This window comes from Halyomorpha halys, unplaced genomic scaffold, assembly GCF_000696795.3.
Source record: "Halyomorpha halys isolate HHAL.00 unplaced genomic scaffold, Hhal_1.1 Scaffold878.1, whole genome shotgun sequence".
Lineage (NCBI taxonomy): Eukaryota > Metazoa > Arthropoda > Insecta > Hemiptera > Pentatomidae > Halyomorpha > Halyomorpha halys.
Window position 1 is genome coordinate 327,843 of NW_027116610.1, and position 6,617 is coordinate 334,459.

At 34.6% G+C, this 6,617-nt stretch overlaps 1 protein-coding gene across 2 annotated transcripts in view; it reads left to right on the forward strand.

Moving 5' to 3' along the window:
• Positions 1-6,617, forward strand: part of LOC106686800 (serine/threonine-protein kinase TNNI3K) — a 51,498-nt gene that overhangs the window by 9,048 nt on the left and 35,833 nt on the right. The window contains exon 2 of one of the 2 annotated variants that reach the window (XM_067053325.1): positions 2,992-3,142. The exons of the other annotated variant lie outside the window; for it this stretch is intronic. The gene's annotated coding sequence lies outside the window, so the exon portion shown is untranslated. The remainder of the gene's footprint in view (positions 1-2,991; positions 3,143-6,617) is intronic. 2 annotated transcript variants of the gene reach the window in all.

Genomic DNA, 6,617 nt, shown 5'->3' on the forward strand with positions numbered 1-6,617 from the left:
TGTTTCTCTTGCAGCTCGATTGGTGAGTTCATTACCAACGTGACTTATACCCATTAAAATTTTATTGACAAGCCTATATTATTTAGGGCAATTATGTAGGAATGGATGCTAGAAAATTTGTATGTTTATTTAAAATTAGAGTATTCCAAATACATTTTTTTAGGCTTTTATATGCTTAGCGAATCTGTAATAATTATATTATTATTAGAGTCTAGTGGAGTGCTACCGCTATTGCATTAAATTCAGCAGTGAATATGTTGTATAGTTTATGAAGTTTAAATTAGTACATTGAATCATTGGTTATGAAAGATGATCCTTATGATTGGTCTGATTTAGATCCGTCTGTGTGGATCAAAAAGATTTCTGACATGTTTTGGAGAAGATGAAAATAATTGGACTTAATATTTGGTATCATTTTTAGTGGATTTGGTGAGATTTAGTATATTTTTAGGACGTTTATAGTTCCAGGGTATATGGTCATTTTCAGATTGGTTAATTGTAATCGTTATAAGAAAAGACATAGACGAAGGGATTCTTTTTGACAGCAGAATTGTTGAATTTTGTTTCTGTTAAAAAAAAATGTAAGATTTAAAACTGAAAATATATTGGTGAGTTGAATGTTCTGTCTGTGGATATAATTTTTAAGTGTATGTTATAAATAATTTCAATCTTCTGAACATAAGAGAATAGTCCGCATGGCTAAGAATGGGGCTTATTCGAAATGCTCTATTCGCACTCGGAGTTCGGACGTGATGAACTGTTTTTAGCTTAGGAACAGGCCGAAACGTAACCGTACCAGCTCGTTGTCTCTTTATTTAACGTATTAGTGGTTGATAAAGTTTAAGAAGTCTTCAATCGTATGTGAGAACTAGAAATTTATGGTTGGTGGAATTAGATTCCTGTTGTAGAAATATATGAGGTGACTGAGGTTTATTTCTAGTGCAAGAGCCCAAGAGAAAGATAAAACCAGTCATTTCATCCCAATTTTATTTACTTTAATAAAAAATATATACATCTAAGAGTCAAAATCGATAACTGCATCCAACCAAAGTTGGGGAGAATAAAAGATGGAGTCTGTCTTGAAAATACAAAATATTCATTTTTATATGGTAAAAAAAAATGCGGTATTTTCTTTCAGAAAATTGTTGTTTTTATATAAGCACAACAGAGGCCACAATAAATGTCATTAAAAAAGTTACAATTGATGTATTTAAGATGCACACCCACTGAATTTTATTCCAGAAAATGGCATTAATTTTACTTTAGTCAATACAAATGAAGCATTAAGTTATTATGGCGATTCTCCTTATAGTACGTTCAATTTTAGTGCTAACAGACATCTACACATCCAATTGCTCATGAAATATCGTTTTTAATACAAATTAAAAAAAATAAAATCCAGAAATCAACATTTTGTGAATTTATTTTGGTTGATTTCGTTGAAAAACTACAAAACACTATCGTGTCTTACCAAGGCCAAGAAACAAACCACAAATAACAGAAAACAAAAACAATTTTTTTATTGCAAAGGAACAAAAATATTCACAACACTTTTAACTTACCTAGCGTTACTTTTTTTTTCTACACACTGTCCAAAATCATATATTTTAATTCAGCGATGATTTCAATTATAATCAATCGACCAGATAACATAGTTACTATGTCCCTTCTTAAAAGTTGTTCGTACAGAACAGAACCTACACCACAGACTAGAAAATCGAACCTTCATAACAAAACAAAAATGATGGAATTCCAAAATTATGATACCGAGAGGAATCTTGTTTTGTTTTTTCTTTGTCCCGGGATATTACAGCAACTATTTCGCTAAAATAGACTTCTCAAAGTGGCATTTTACATCGTTGATTTAACACAATTTTACCATTTTCTGAAAACTAAATAGCTCAAATGTTTTTGGATGTGTAAGTTAGATGGTCTTTAATATCAGATAGGTTTTATCCTCATAATAATAATTTAATCTTTAATGGGGATTTAAAAAAAAAAATTCTAAAGTACTTTTAATTTTGTTTGTTTGCAATAATCGAATATCTCACATTGTTAGCACTAATAAGAAACGAATAAATATAAACTGATATAAAAAGGATTTTATCATTAACCTAAGAGGGTAGAAAATATGATTATTAAAATGGATGTATTATGTATCGTTGGATAGCCAAGTTGACAGGAGAATGCGCTCACGCCACCAGATGTTATTGTTATAATGGTAGTTCCATTCCTTGTTTTTAGATTTCAGATCTCCGAAAAATGGAGTTCTGTTACCTGTTTTAAAAATTATTATAAGCTTAGAAGAAATTAATTTGTTGGGTGGAATATAACTTGTTATTGCCGTTATTAGTATATGTTCGATTTGAAATTGTACACCAACACCCTCAGCCTATTCCAAATTTCAAATCGATCTATATGCGTGACCGAAATCGCATGTTTATTGTTAGCAAACTTGATTGTTTCGACCAGCATATGATCGGTAATCAATTATGTGACAGATGATATTGTTAACGCTATAATATATAATTACCTTGTAAATAATTTTAAATAGTATTTTATAGTATTATTAGCATTTAATTTAGTTATATTTATTTTTTATTTTCATTATTTTAATTGGATTTAGTTATTTGAAAAGAAAAATGTGTATTTATATTTGTGTGTTATAATGAGTAATAGATGCAGTTGCTAAGGGTGGTTAATCGTCGCTAAGAGGTTGCCTAGCAACGGGCCGACCATCTTCGTTTTGTATAGCAGTTCCGACTAATTAGTGGCGATGATAGCGTCTCAGCAGCCCTGTCTGCGTTTGGATGATGTTATTTTATTAGACATTTTTTGGGTGTTTTAGTCGTCATTACAGTTCGGAACCAGACCACTTCTGTGTTTCGATTTTAATATGAGTTTCAGATAATTAGTGGCTGTGAACGTGTGTAACCAGCCCTGTCTGCGTTCAGTTTGTCGGCTCGCCTAATACATTAATACGACTTTTAGATGTTTGGACTATCGATGAACTACTACACCAACGTTGGACCATTACAGCGGTGTATTTAGCTAGAAGAGCTGCGACCTTCCTTCTCAAACATCTCGGCAGCTCTCTTCCTCGGACCTATTGGAGTGAAGCAGCTTGCGTGGACTAGCATTTGTATTATATATATTAATTTGTTTATTTGTAAATTAGTTTATTGCCATGTTCATAATATATATAACTATTTTATTTTCATCTGAGAGGCCTTTTTATTTTTAATTGAATTCATCATTAGTCATCTTTTGTTTATTTTAGTTTTAGTTTTTTGAAATGTTTAAATTGACCAAATAAATGTTTAATCCGAACCAGTTTGTCGTTTGTTCATTTCAAAGCCTTCCATCAAAAAGACATAGTCGATTTGAGGTGGCTTTAACATAATTGTGGTCCTCCGGGCCTGGAATCAAACATTTATTGTTAAATGTAACATAATTTTGGTCCTCCGGGCCTTGGATTAAACATTTATTAGTGTATAACACAATTTCGGTCCTTCGGGCCTTGGATTAAACATTTATTGGTCTATAACATAATTTTGGTTCTCCGGGCCTTGGATTGAACATTTATTGGTTAAATATAACATAATTTTGGTCCTCCGGTCCTTGGATTAAACACTTATTGGTAAATGTGTTCATAATTTTGGTTCTCCTAGGATATAGACATTTATTTGAAATTTGGTTCATTATAATTTGATTACTCATTTTAATTGTAGTTTTAAGGTAAGTAATTGGGCCCAAAGCGGATAAAAATAGAATTCAGTTATCTGAGCTTGACAATGAGTTAGAGGATTTAGCTCAGGACATAAAAGAAACTAGGAATATTGGGTTTTCCTGCTCAGAAAATCCTGAAAAAATAAATTTATTTAAAGCTCGATTATCTGGGTTAGATAGCACTTATGACTAATTTCAGGGGTATCTTAAAGAAGCAAAATCTTTAGCAAAACTTTTGGAAGATGAATCTATCTTCGATTCGACCTTTTTCGATCCGTGACTAGAAATCTGTATTACGAGGCCTTGTCCTTTGGGATCGCTGGGGAAACAACCGCCGCCAATCAATCAGTGATCAAAAATAGTAATCAGTTGGAATTTGAATCACACATTAAATTACCGACGATAAATCTACCCACATTCAATGGACAAATTTTTAATTGGGTATCGTTCTAAGACACATTTATTTCATTAATTCATAATAATGTAAATTTGAGTGAAATACAAAAATTTCATTACCTCAAGTCCGCTTTAAAGGGTACAGCGCTACAATCTTGTTGTAAAACTTCGATGTGTAATTAAATAAAAAATTATTGACTTAGAAAAACACTTCTTATATAACAATTATTGACATAATTGTGAACTCTCAGTAATCTCTTAACCTAACAATAACAATCAAACAAGACACTTAACACACTCTGACAATATCGTATCTTCGAAAAACCTCTCGACTGTTACCATCTATAATCAAAACAAAATCACTGCACTCTCCCGCCTAATTAAAAGAAATAGTTCATCTATTGAACATAGTCTTTCATGTAAGCTGGCGGTCGCTGTAACCTCTGTGGTCTTGATCGCGCTGGTCCTGGTTGAGCTGGTCCTGGTTGGGCTAGTCCTGGTTGGGCTAGTCCTCCTGGTTGGGCTACGGTCTCAAATTGTGGATCTTGTGGCATGGCTGGTATAAACCTCCCTGGAGGTGATAGTTGCTGTTGTGTACTGGAAAGGGAAGTCTTGCCAGCATGTTGGTCGCTCCTTTGTTATTTGAACTATCTTCAATGGAAACATGCCGAGAAACTTCTGTGGGACACAATTGGTCTATGTGACGTTTTAGCGCTTATCCATCATCTAGCTGAACTCTGTAGTGGAGTCTCCCATATTTTTCGATTATGATGCCTGGAATATCCCATCCATATCTCTTTCACACCTATATACATTTTCACTATTGCGCGGTCACCGACAATAAAAGATCTTAGGCAGGATTTAGAAACTGGTGCTGACCTTTTGGTTGTTGCCTTCTATGGTTTTAACAGGTCTACTTTGGTTGACCCAAGTATAATTCTGCTGGAGTCTTTTCGCATCGTAAAGGTGTAGTACAATAGCGGAACAAGATATTGCGAATTTTGGACAGTTGACTGCCTGGTATTGATTCCATAGCATCGAGTTTTCTTTTAAGGAACTGAAGATACATTTCGACTTGACCATTCGTTTGAGGATGACCTGGAGCGATGAGTCTTCTACGAATAGCATTTGATTCACAAAATTCAATAAATTCTGAGCTGGTAAAAATAGAAGCATTATCAGAGACCATAATTTCAGGAAGACAATGTACGCTAAATATATCTTGAAGGCATTCAATTGTGGACGCAGAAGTTGGTGGTGATTTAGAAATTCTAACTTCTGGCCATTTTGATTTAGCGTCTATTAGAATAAATAGATAATGTCCATCCTTGGGTCCTGCATAATCAATGTGGACACGTTGAAAATTTGAAGTTGGTTCCTCCCATCGGTGAATGGGGGCACTAGGAGAAATGAAGACTCTGGAGATTGGCATATTAAAACCACGGGTCATCCTAACAGTAGATGGAGTATAGAAAGACTTCATTGCACTCTGAGGGATCACTTGCGGGTTTATCACGCGGACAAAGGACAGGAGCCGGATGAGGCAATGTTAAGGGTGGTAGCCGCGTATAACCACTCCATCTATATCACTACGAGGTTTTCACCTTTTGAAGTAGTCTTTGGCCTGCAAGGGCGGCGTAGGAACTTTATGGACATGGCGGAGGCGGATGGGGATGTTGTCAATCACGGGATGGTCATGCGGGAAAAAGCGAGAGGGCGAATAGAGAGGAAGAAACATTGGCGAGTTGAACAACAAAATTTGAACCTTCGCGATCTGATGGGGGACATTAAAATTGGGACTGTTATGTACCGCCGTTTGGGGTCCAATAGGAGCAAAAACTCTCGGCGGTGTGAGGGACCATTCCGGGTGATAACAATTTGAGAAAATAAAGTGGTAACAATCGAGAGTATACAAGAACCGAGAAAAAGCGGGCGGTTCATGCCGAACAATTAAGGTTACAAGCGAAAACAGCTACAGAGACACCTGGAGCGCCTCCTCACTAAACTCATGTATACAGATATTCTGTGTTTTTTTTTTGTTTAATCTTTCGTGGGATCGGAGTGTAATTAGGAACAAGTGTGAGTTGAAGATAAATGTAAATAGGCTTACTACGTAGATGGTGTAAAAATAAAAGTGTTATGTTAAGTTTTTGTAAAAGTGAGTCTATCTAGTTTTTTTTTTTGGTTTATTTGTAATGGACATACATAATTGTATTTTATTTTCATATTTATTGTTATGTTTATTTTATTTTTGGAGTTTACAAGGAAATGTTCGTAAACTGGCAGGGGGGAGTTATAATCAGAGTACAGGTATTATCAATCTTAATACTTAAACTCCCCAGTTCAGCAAACCAAACTGTATATATGGAGGATTAAGGAGTTTTATTCTGCTCCTTAGTTGGCAGTAACTTAGTTGAGCTTATGTGTTTCATTTCGTGTCCCATTTTCCCTTTTTTTTAAAGCTTCATTTCGGACTCTTCATAACTTACATA